The sequence below is a fragment of the Ursus maritimus genome, unplaced genomic scaffold, assembly GCF_017311325.1.
Source record: "Ursus maritimus isolate PB19 unplaced genomic scaffold, ASM1731132v1 scaffold_21, whole genome shotgun sequence".
NCBI lineage: Eukaryota > Metazoa > Chordata > Mammalia > Carnivora > Ursidae > Ursus > Ursus maritimus.
In genome coordinates, this window is record NW_024424564.1 from 44,637,533 (window position 1) to 44,649,619 (window position 12,087).

The 12,087-nt window shown below is 41.5% G+C and overlaps 1 long non-coding RNA gene across 2 annotated transcripts in view; it reads right to left on the reverse strand.

Moving 5' to 3' along the window:
- Positions 1–12,087, reverse strand: part of LOC103676445 — a 172,555-nt gene that overhangs the window by 115,778 nt on the left and 44,690 nt on the right. The gene's annotated exons all lie outside the window — the stretch shown is intronic.

Genomic DNA, 12,087 nt, shown 5'->3' on the forward strand with positions numbered 1-12,087 from the left:
CCCCACATCAGTCTCCTCCACTATGAGCTCTGCTGCTTCCTCTCCCACCTCCTGCTTGTGTTCCTCTCTGCTGGCTGTCTCTATTCTTACTCACAAATAAATAAATCTTAAAAAAATAAATAAACTCCAAATGATGAAAGACCTTGATGAGACAGGAATCCATCAAAATCCTAGAGGAGTAAACATAGGCTGCAACCCTTGACATCGGGCTAAATGTTGAAATTTTTCATGACACATCTCCCAAAGGCAAGAGAAACAAAAGAAAAATGAAGTTTTGGGACTTCATCAAGATAAAAGCTTCTGCACAGCCAAGGAACAGTCAAAAAAATCAAGAGGCAGCCCAGAATGGAATGGGAGAAGACATTTGGCAAATGACACTACAGATAAAAGACTGGTATCCGAGATCTTTACGAAGAACTTCTCAAACTCAATACATGAGAAACAAATAAACAACTTCAAAAATGGACAGAAGATATGAACAGACACTTTTCCAATGAAGACATACAAATGGCTAACAGACACATGAAAAAAATGTTCAAAAATCATTAGCTACCGGGAATCCAAATCAAAACCACACTGAGATAGCACCTTTTAAGCCAGTTAGAATGGTGAAAATTGACAAGGCAGAAACAACAAGTGTTGGAGAGGATGTGGAGAAAGGGAATCCCTCCTTACACTGTTGGTGGGAATGCAAGTTGGTACAGCCACTTTGGAAAACAGTGTGGAGGTCCCTTTAAAAGTTAAAAATTGAGCTACCCTATGATCCAGCAACTGCACTACAGGGTATTTACTCCCAAAGATACAGAAGTGAGTGAAGAGAAGGGCCATAAGTGCCCCAATGTTCAGCAGCATTGTCCACTTATAGCTAAATCGCGGAAGGAGCCGAGATGCCCTTCAACAGATGACTGCATTAAGATAGATGTGTCCATATATACAATGGAATATTACTCAGCCATCAGAAAGAACGATCACCTAACATTTGCAGCAACATGGACAGGACTGGAGGAGATGATGCTAAGTGAAATAGGTCAAGCAGAGAGAGACAATTATCATATGGTTTCACTCATTTGTGGAAACATAAGGAATAGCAAGGAGATTGGTAGGAGAAGGAAGGGAAGAATGAAGGGGAGGATAACAGAAGGGGAATGAACCACAAGAAACTATGGACTCTGAAGACAAACCGAGGCTTCAGAGGGGAGAGTTGGGGGATGGCTAGGCCAGTGATGGGTAGTAAGGAGGGCACGTATTGACGGAGCACTGGGTGTTAGATGCAAACAATGAATCATGGAACACTATATCAAAAACTAAATGGCGTACTGTATGGTGACTAATATAATAAAAATTTCTTAAAAATCACAGGCCAATACTCTTTTTTTTCATAATAATATTTTTATTATGTTATTCACCATACAGTACATCCCTGGTTTTTGATGTAAAGTTCACATGATTTATTGTTTATAACACCCAGTGCACCATGTAATATGTGCCCTTCTATTAATCTTTGTCACCAGTTTGATCTCCATTCCCCCACCCCCTCCCCTCTGAAGCCCTCAGTTTGTTTTTCAGAGTCCATAGTCTCTCGTGCTTCATTCCCAATACTCCTCTTTGAACACAGATGGCCAATTCCTAAATAAAATATTAGCAAACTGAATCTGCAATATAGTAAAAATGATAATACATCATGACCAAGGTGTATTTCAAGAATTTGAGATTGGTTTAATATAAAAAAGCTGCACAGTTTTTTATCCTGATGAAGTCCCAATAGTTCATTTTTGCTTTTGTTTCCTTGCCTCGGGCAACGTGTCTAATAACGAGTTGCTGTGCACCCTGTCAGAATGGCTAAAATTAATAATACATAAGAAACAACAGGTGTTGGTGAGGATGCGGAGAAAGGGTCCTCTTTACACTGTTGGTGGGAAGTGTGCTGGTGCAGCCACTCTGGAGAACATTTTGGAGTTTCTTCAAAAGTTGAAAATGGAACTACCTGTGTAATTGCAATACTAAGTATTTACCCAAAGGATACAAAATACAAATTTGAAGGGTACATGCACCCAATGTTTATGGCAGCATATCAACAATAGCCGAATTCACGGAGAGAGCCCAAAATGTCCATCAACTGATGAATGGATAAAGATGTGGTGTATATATATACAACGAATATTATTCTCAGCCATCAAAAAAGAATGAAATCTTGCCATTCGTGATGTGGATGGAGCTAGAGTGTATTAAGCTTTAAGTGAAATAAGTCAGTCAGAGAAAGACAAATACCATATGATTTCATTCATGTGTGGAATTTAAGAAAGAAACAGATGAAACATATGGGAAGGGGGAAAGAAAAAAAGGAGGAGGGAAACAAGCCATAAGTGACTCTAATGATAGAGAACAAACTGAGGGCTGATGGAGGGAGGTGGAGGGGATGGGCTGGATGGGTGAGGTATTAAAGAGGGCACCGGTTGTGATGAAAAGAAAGAAAGCAACTGCAAGTCACCACACTAAAAGAATGAAGGGTAAAAATCACAAGCAAGATCATCTCAAAAGATGTAGAAGAGACTTGACAAAGCTCAGTTCTATTCATGATTTTTAAATTCTCAGAAAGCCAGAAAGGAGCTCTCAATCTGATAAAGAGCATCTAAGAAAAACCTACAGCTAACATCCTACTTAGCATGAAACACTTGAACGCCTTCTCGCTAAGATCAGGAACAAGGCAAGGGTCTGTGATCTCACCACATCCCACCAAGAACAAGAAAGTAACAAAGTGAAATAAAAGCAGAAAGATTGGAAAGGAAGACACAAAGATATACTTATCCACAGATAAAAGATTGTTTATATACAGAAAAACTCTAAGGAATCTACAAACACACAAATAAAACTAGTAGGTGACTGTATGGTGACTAACATAATGTAGTAAAAATTTTTTTTTAAAAACTAGTAGGTGAATTTAGCAGGTTCACAGGACACTAGAGCGTGTAGATAAAAATCCACTGTATTTCCATACTAGACAGGAACAACTGGAAGATAACTGTTTTAAAAACAACCTAATTAAAAATAGCATCAAAATTAATCAATTCTCGGCTAGCCCATCCCTTCTAAGGAGGGCAAAGTGTTGTGACGAAAACTGGTGTTATACGCGCAACTAATGAATCATTAAACACTACATCAAAAACTAATGATGTACTATATACATAACTGAACTAATAAAAAACAAATTAATTAAAAATAAATAAATAAATAAAATCTTTAAAAAATTAATCACCAAAAGAATTAAATCAAACAAAAGATGTGCAAGGCCTCTATTAAAAATTCAAGATCTAAGTAAATGGGGAGATACCATGTCCATTCTCTTCCAATTTATTTATAATTCAAGGCGATCTTAATTAAAACCCTGTCTTTTCTAAAGAAACTAATAAGCTGATTCTAAAACATACAGACAGGCGCCGGTGACACAGCTGTTAAGCGTCTGCCTTCGGCTCAGCTTGATCCCCGCGCGTGGATCTGAGCCCCACAATGAGGCCCTCCCGCTATGAGCCTGCTTCTTCCTCTCCCACTCCCCTGCTTGTGTTCCTCTCTCGCTGGCTGTCTCTATCTCTGTCAAATAAATAAATAAAATCTTTAAAAAAAATAAAATAAAAAATAAGATATATGGACAAGTAAGAGACTTAAGATGGCCAGAGAAGTCTATGAAAAGAAAGTTGGAGGAATCCACAGACGGATTCCAAAGGTTTTACTGTTAACGCTATAGGAAGACATCAAGATATCATGTTAGGCAAGGACAGAGAGAACTCAAAAGGATGACAGGAAATAAGAGACAACCAGGATTTCAGGCATATTTTTTTAAACAGAATTATAGAAGTAAAAATACAACTAAAATTTAGAACGCAGTGAATAGGTTGAATTAGAATCAGCTAAAGAGACTATTGGCAAAACAGAAGATAAATTTGAAGAAAGTATACAAAAGGCCCATGAGACAGAAATGGAAGCAGAAGCGATAAAAAAGAAGAGTAATCAAGAATAAAGTGAAAATTCTAAACACACATACTTGACCCTTGAAGTTACGGGTTTGAGCCACACGGTCCACTCATATGCAGATTTTTTAATAAGGTACAGTACTGTGGATGATGAATATTTGTCTACTGATATCCTACTTCTAAGATCTGAAAGGAATCAATGTGGCTTATGGAGATGCTTGTAATAAACAATTTTTTATGATGAAATCAAAGCAAAGTAAAAATAGGTGAACTGTATAATAAAGTCAGATTAGCATACAAAATTATCCAGAAAGCCTCGCTAGAGGCTAGTGGAGAAGTGACTCTGAGACCCCAGCAAAGGCAGAGAAAAACATGGTCATTATTTTAACATTTCTAATGTCCCAAGCACTAAATGCAAGCCAGTCAGGAGAATGACACTCTCCCTGGATGCAGAGACCTCAGAGAACCTAGTCCCCAGTAAAGGGGAAAGTAGACAAGGAACAGACACAACTTCTATTATACCTCAACAAATCCAAGGCGCGGACTTTTTTTTTTTGCTCTAGTTTCTTACAATGTCCTTCCATGTGAAAGCAATTCTACAAGGGCCAAGATGGTAAAGTGAAGTGAAGTCCAAATACACAGCTCTCTGATGTCTGGCTCAATTCAAGGACAAAGTTTGTAGGGATAATGGCTCTTGACTGTTGGGGGGCCAGGCCACTTGAGAACTAATTAAAAGCACAGGCTGTGTCAACGACACGCTTCCCTGAAACATGTAACACATTTGCAGAGTCCCAATTCCAGTTCCCACGAGGTCCTGATGCATTGTTTGTTAGCCTTGCATTCCATTACACTGGATAATACTACCAACAACAGCGACAATAGGCAATGAGAAAAGCAGCAGGGTGCCTGGGGGGTTCCATCAGTTGGAGTTCAACTATTGATTTCCTCGGCTCAGGTCTTGATCGAGTTCCCCTTCAGCTCCACACACTCAGTGGGGAATCTACTGGAGATTCTCTCCCTCCTTGTGCCCCCTCCCCACCCCTCATTTCTCTCTCTCTCTCTCAAATAAATAAATAAATCTTTAAAATAATATGGGTGGCCTAGTTGGTTAAGTGTCTGACTTGGCTCAGGTCGCGATCTTGGAGTCTGGGATCCAGCCCCACGTCCCAGCTCCCTGCTCAGTGGGAGTCTGCCGTCCCTTTGCCCTCTTAACTAGTGTTCTTTCTCTCTCTCTGTCCCCAAGTGAATAAATAAATCTTTAGCTCTTTCTCTCTCCAAGTGAATAAATAAAATCTTTAAAAATATAGTAATAATAATAATAATAACGGCAGCAATAAATGCTCATATAGCACCACGTATCCAGCACTGTTTTTTTTAAGCAGTTGGACAAATTCCATAAACCCCCACACACGCACTCAAGTTTGCTTGAGCAAGCTTGTACAGATCTGTTTTCCTTAGACAAGAAGAAGGCACTGAAGCATACACAGTAGGTTCCTTTAAGAAGTGGAATCGGACAAAGACCCTTGTTTTAGGAGACTCTGTCACTAATGTTTATGAAGCTAAGCAACCCGAGATAGAACAGACAAGAAAAAGAAAGACCTGGGAGGGGTCCAGCAATCTTGGCATGAAGTGGGAGAGAGGGGAGTAAATAGAAAACAACAGGTGTCAGCAAGGACATGGAGAAACAGGAACCCGTGCACTGTTGGTGGGAATGCAAACTGGTGCAGCCACTGTGGAAAACGGTATCTCCTCAAAAAGTTAAAAACAGAACTACCCCTCTGAGCCCACAATCACACTATTGGGCAGGCTTTCTCAAAGAACCAAAGTGATACATCCACCCCTATGTTAGCATTATTTACAACAGTCAAGATATATGGATAGCCCATGTCCATCGATACATAAATGGATAAAGAAGATGTGGTATATATGTGTGTACACACACAATGGAATATTATTCAGCCATAAAAGAATGAAATCTTTGCCATTTGCAACATGGATGGAGCTGTAGAATATTATGCTAAGCCGAAATATGTCAGAGAAAGATAAATACTGTATGATTTCACTCATAACGTGGAATTTAAGAAACAAAACAAATGAGCAAAGGAAAGAGAGAGAGAGAGAGAGAGACAGAAAGACAAGCCAAGAAACAGACTCTATAACAATAGAGAACTGATGGTTACCAGAGGGGAGACGGTGTGGATGGTTACATGGGTGATGGGGATTCAGGAGGGCACTTGTCATGATGAGCACCGGATGATGTATCGAAGTGTGGAATCACTATACTGGTACTCCCTGAAACTAATACAATAATAAATTGCACCATATGTTAACTATACTGGAATTAACATTTTTTAAATGTATATTATATAGATATATATATGTAAATGGAAGAGTCAACCGTCAGCCCAGTTTGATGAGAGAGGGGCCATGGAGAGGGAAGAGTTGAATACAGGTGGCCTTGCACAAGTTGCCTCCTTCTTCTGTCCTCGGTCCCAGTCCACTTCTCCCAACCCCCTCGGGCCCGCACCAGAGGAGTCGGGCAGTCTCTGACCCTCTGGATTGTGTGGGCTGGTGCGTGAGATGTTTATTATGTGCTTGGAGGATTTAAAATGGATGGCCTTGAGCTGCTACGGCGCCTCCTGGCACTGAGGGAAAGATGAAATGACAGCCACTACAACTCTGTCGTTGAGTGTCCTCTCGTCATTCATCAAGAAGATTTAGAAAGGCTACTACACCATCCACTGAGCAGGGGAAACCCCGGGATGAGGAGACAGCTCCCGCCCGGGGAAGGGCGCCCAGTCTGCAGCTCCTCACCTGGGGGAAGACGCACTTCCCTCCAGACACCGTCCCGGCCCTGGGAGACAAACACATAAGGAAGCAGGATCTACTCCAGCACGGCAAACACTGCCCGAGCCGCACAACACCAGGTCTGGGGGCTTCACAGCGGGCTCGGGCGGATGCCGGAGCTGCCGCCTCTCCAGAAACAGCCTTGTTGAGCACCACAAGACAGGAAAACCATGGAAGATGACTTGTCTCTCTCAAAAACAAGTTCAATCTTGAAACCTTTTTACATGGGGGGAGAAATGTCAGAGGGATTTGAATGCCATTAAATATACGAGGTGCTCTTTAAGCACATTGGCTTCCTGCTCAAGGTTTACGAAAGCACCAGCACAACTTTGGTGGAAAAAGAAATGAATAGGGGTGGCTCAGTCAGAAGCCGGCCTGCTTCAGCTCAGGTCATGATCCTGGGTCCTGGGATCGAGTCCCATGGGGCTCTCTTCTACCTCAGCGGGAGTCTGCTTCTCCTCTCCCTCTGCCCCCACTCCCTGCTCATGCTCATGCTCTCTGAAATAAGTAAAGAAAAAGAAAGAAAAAGAAATTATCAGCTAAATGCCAATGCCGACTTTCAGAGGTGGCTTGGCGACAGAAGAACAATGGATAGGGACGTCTCATCTGTTTTAAATAAGTCACAACATTTCCGGTGGATCTTAATTTCTCCAAGTATAATAAAATAGCTGTAACCACTTCTGTCCTTCTTCTCAGGAACTTCATGGCCACCGCTCACCGAACACCTACAATGTGCCAGACTCCACACTGGGAGGTTTACATGCATTTATCATCTCGGACATTCACAGTGATAGCCGAGGGCCAGTAATTACTATTTCACTGTGACTGGAGCCCACAGAGAAATGACATGGGTCCTCCTCCCTGAGCGGGCTGTGGCCCAGCAGGGGGCTGGGGGTGACGAGCCCATGTTCTGAACCCAGAGCCATCTTGCTTAAGGCCTGTGCTAAAACCCCAAGGGAATAGAGTAGGGGAGTTAAGATGGCGGAGGAGTAGGGGACTCTTTTCAGCCGGTCCCCTGAGTCGGGACTGCCCAGACCAGCTTCGGAACATCCACGGAATCAGCCCGATACTTCCAGGGAAGATGCATCTGGACCCTACAAATGAACATCTCCAGCACTGAGTATTGAGGTACGAAGGAAGCCGTGAAACCGCGCGCACAGATATCGGAAGATAAACAGAAGGGGGAGGGAGCCGTCGTGTTTGGGCGCCAGGAAGCGGCCACCTGCACGGGGAGCGGGTGGACTCGCGACCGGCACCCGCGAGAGAACAGACTGGGACCATGAGGGGAGCGCGCACCACCAGACTTTTCACGGAGCCCGGTGTGCTCACTGGAGCACAGCAAACTAATTAGGAAAGCCGCCAGAGAACAAAAAGCCTGGAAAACGCTCACAGTGTGCTCATCCCCATCCGCAGGGGACACGAAGACTCTACCTAAACAGGGTTGCCTGAGTATCAGAGCGGCAGGCCCCTGCCCCAGAAGGCAGGCTGAAAACGCGAAGCCCACATCCCCAAGATGCCTATAAAAACAAGAGCGCTGACGCCTGGGTCCCAGTCAATAATCTGCTCTGACAACCTCGCAACCTCTCCCTCATCAGAGACGAGAGCTTGTCCCCCCCCAGCAAAGAAAAGACACGAGCTCCGTGGCCCTTGCCACAAAACTAATAGATATGGATATAACCAAATTATCAGAAATGAAATTCAGAGTAACAATGGTCAAGATGATGTGTAGACTTGAAAAAAAGTATTAACTAAAATGTTAAATAGAATATAGAATCTCTAAGGGTGGAAATGAGAGTGAATGCAGAAATTAAAAATTCTATGAGCCAAAACTAGAGGCTCTGACTTGTGGTTGGGTAGGTGAATGAGTGCAGAATGCTGAACAAATCGGCGAACTGGAGGATGGGTTAGGAAGAAAAACTTCAAAAATAGAATTCTGGACTCAAAAATCCACGCACAGGAATGTAGGTTATGGAGATTACTGACTCAAACAGCGCTTCCAATATCAGAATCATCGGCATCCCCAAGGGGGTGGAGAAAAACAGAGGTCTAGAAGAGATATTTGAACAAATTGTAGCTGAAAACTTCCCTAATCTAGCAAGGAAACAAACATTCATGTCCAAGAGGCAGAGTGACCCTCTGCTCAACCACGACAACTTAGCCAAGTCACGCCATAGTATTTTGCAAATATTAGATCCAAGGATACATATTGAAAAGTGGCCAGGGCAAAGAAATTTCTCAATGCACCAAGGCAAAGTGGTATCAGAATTATGTCAGACCTGTCTACACAGACCTGGAATGAGAAAAAGGGTTGGGGGGGCATTTTTAAAGCTCTTCAGAGAAAACATGCAGCCATGATCCTCTATCCAGCAAGGTGCCTGCCATTCTGTGAATGCATGGAGAAATAAAGATCTTCCAGAATCACCAGTCACTGACCAATTTCAATCATCAAACCAGCCCTACAGGAGATATTAAGGGGGTTCTATAAAAGTAAAAAAAAAGGCCCCAAGAGTGATACAGAACAGGAAGTCACAATCAATAGAAACAAAGACTTTATAGGCAACATGACATCATTAAAATCATATCTCCCCAATAATCACTCTAAATGTAAATGGCCTAAATGTTCCTCTTATAAAACGCACACGGCGTTGCAGATCGGATACACAAGACATGACCCATCCATTTGCTGTCTACAAGAAACTCATTTTGAAACCCTAAAGATACATTCAGACTGAAAGTAAAGGGATGGAATACCATCTTTCATGCCAATGGACCTCAAAATAAAGCTGGGGTAGCAATTCTCATATCAGACAGATTGATTTTTAAACTAAAGACTACAGTTAAAGACACAGAAGGGCACTACATTATTCTTAAAGGATGTATCCAACAAGTGGATATGACAATTATAAATATATATGCCCCCACCAGGGGAGCAGCAAGATACACAAGCCAACTCTTAACCAGAACAAAAGTACACACATAGATAAAAATATGTTAATAGCAGGGGACCTCAACATCACACTATCAGCAATAGACAGAGCACCGGAGCAGGAAACCAACATAGAAACAAGAGCATTGAATGCCATATTCGATGAGTTGGACCTCATAGATATATAGGAACACAAGCACCCCCAGAACCAAAGAATACTCATTCTATTCTAATACCCATGGAACATTTCTCAAGAATAGACCATGTTCTGGGACACAAACAGGTCTCAACCGATACCAAAAGACTGAAATTATCCCCTGCATACTCCTCTCAGACCACAATGCTCTGAAATTGAACTTAACCAAGAAAAATTTGGAAGAAACTCAAACACTTGAGACTAAGAACCATCCTGCTCAGGAATGACTCCTGATAAACCAGGAAATCAAAAATCAATTTAAACAATTTATGGAGACCAACGAGAATGAAAACACAATGGTCCAAAAAACTCACGGGATACTGCAAAGGCAGTCCTAAGGGGAAATACATAGCCATCCAAGCCTTCACTCAAAAGAATAGAAAAATCTAAAATGCAGTTTTTATATTCTCACCTCAAGAAGCTGGAACAGCAACAGAGGGACAGGCCTAATCCACGCACGGAGGTGCCAGAAGCCATCAAGATTAGAGCAGAAATCAATGAATTAGAAACCAGAAGTACAAAGTAGAGCAGATCAACAGGACTAGAAGCTGTTCTTTAAGAGAATCACAAAATTGACAGACCACTGGCAATACTTATCCAAAAGAAAAGAGAAAGGACCCAAATTAATAAAATTATGAATGAAAAGGAGAGGTCACTCGACCAACACCAATGAAATTGGAAGGATTATTAGAAACTTTTATCAACACCTATATGCCAAAAAAATTAAGCAATTTAGAAGAGATGGAGGCCTTCCTGGAAACCTATAAAACTAAACACACTGAAAGAGGAAGAAATTGATTGCCAATTAATTAAGAGATTGAGTCAGTGATACACAACCTTCCAAATAACAAAACTCCAGGCCCAGACGGTTTTTCCTGGGGAATTCTACCAAACATTCAAAGAGGAAATAATACCTATTCTCCCAGCTATTTCAAAATAGAAAAGAAGGAAAGTTACCAAACTCATTCTATGAGGCCAATATTACTTTGATCCCCAAACAGGAAAGACCCCATCAAAAAGGAGAATTACAGACCTATTTCCCTTAATGAAAATGGATGCCAAAAAATCCTCAACAACAAGATCCTGGCTAATAGAACTTTCAACAGTACATTAAAAGGATTATCCATCATGACCAAGTGGGATTCTGGCTACCTGGGATGCAAGCGTGGTTCAACATTCGCAAATCGATCAGCGTGATACATCATATCAACAAGAAAAGACTCAGGAACCATATGATCCTCTCAATTGATGCAGAAGAAGCATTTGACAAAATACAGCATCCTTTCCTGATTAAACCCTTCAGAGTGTAGGAATAGAGGGTACATTTTCAATCTCATAAAAGCCATCTATGAAAAGCCTACAGCAAATATTATTCTCAATGGGGAAAAGCTGGAGCTCTTTCCCTTAAGATCAGGAACACAAGGATGCCCACTCTCGCCACTATTATTCAACATAGTACTAGAAGTCCTTGCAACAGCAATCAGACAACAAAAGGGATAAAAGGTATCCAAATCGCAAAGAAGAAGTCAAAATATCTCTCTTTGCAGATGACATGATACTCTATATGGAAAACCCAAAAGAATCCACTCCCAAACTATTAGAAGTTATAGAGCAATTCAGTAATGTGGCGTGGATACAAAATCAATGCTCAGAAATCAGTTGCATTTCTATACACCGAATAATGAGACTGAAGAAAAAGAGAAATTAGGGAATCCATCCCATTTACAATAAAGTACCAAAAACCATACGTTACCTTGGAATTAACTTAACCAGAGACATGTAAAAGGACCTATGCTCCTAGAAACTATAAATCTACCTTTTGAAAAGACATTGAGGAAGACATAAAAAGATGGAAAAATATTCCATGCTCATGAATCGGAAGAATAACATAAAGCTAAAATATCCATGCTACCCAGAGCAATCTACACTCAATGTTATCTCTCGTATCAAAATAAATGGTGACATTTCAAAGAACTGGAACAAATAGTCCTTAAATTTGTATGGAACCAGAAAAAGGCCCCGAATCGCTGTGTGGGCGAACTGTTGAAAAGGAAAAACAGCTGGGGGCATCACAATGCCGGATTTCCTCGAACTGTACTACAAAGCCGCATCACAAAGACAACATGGTACTGGCACAAAACAGACACATAAAC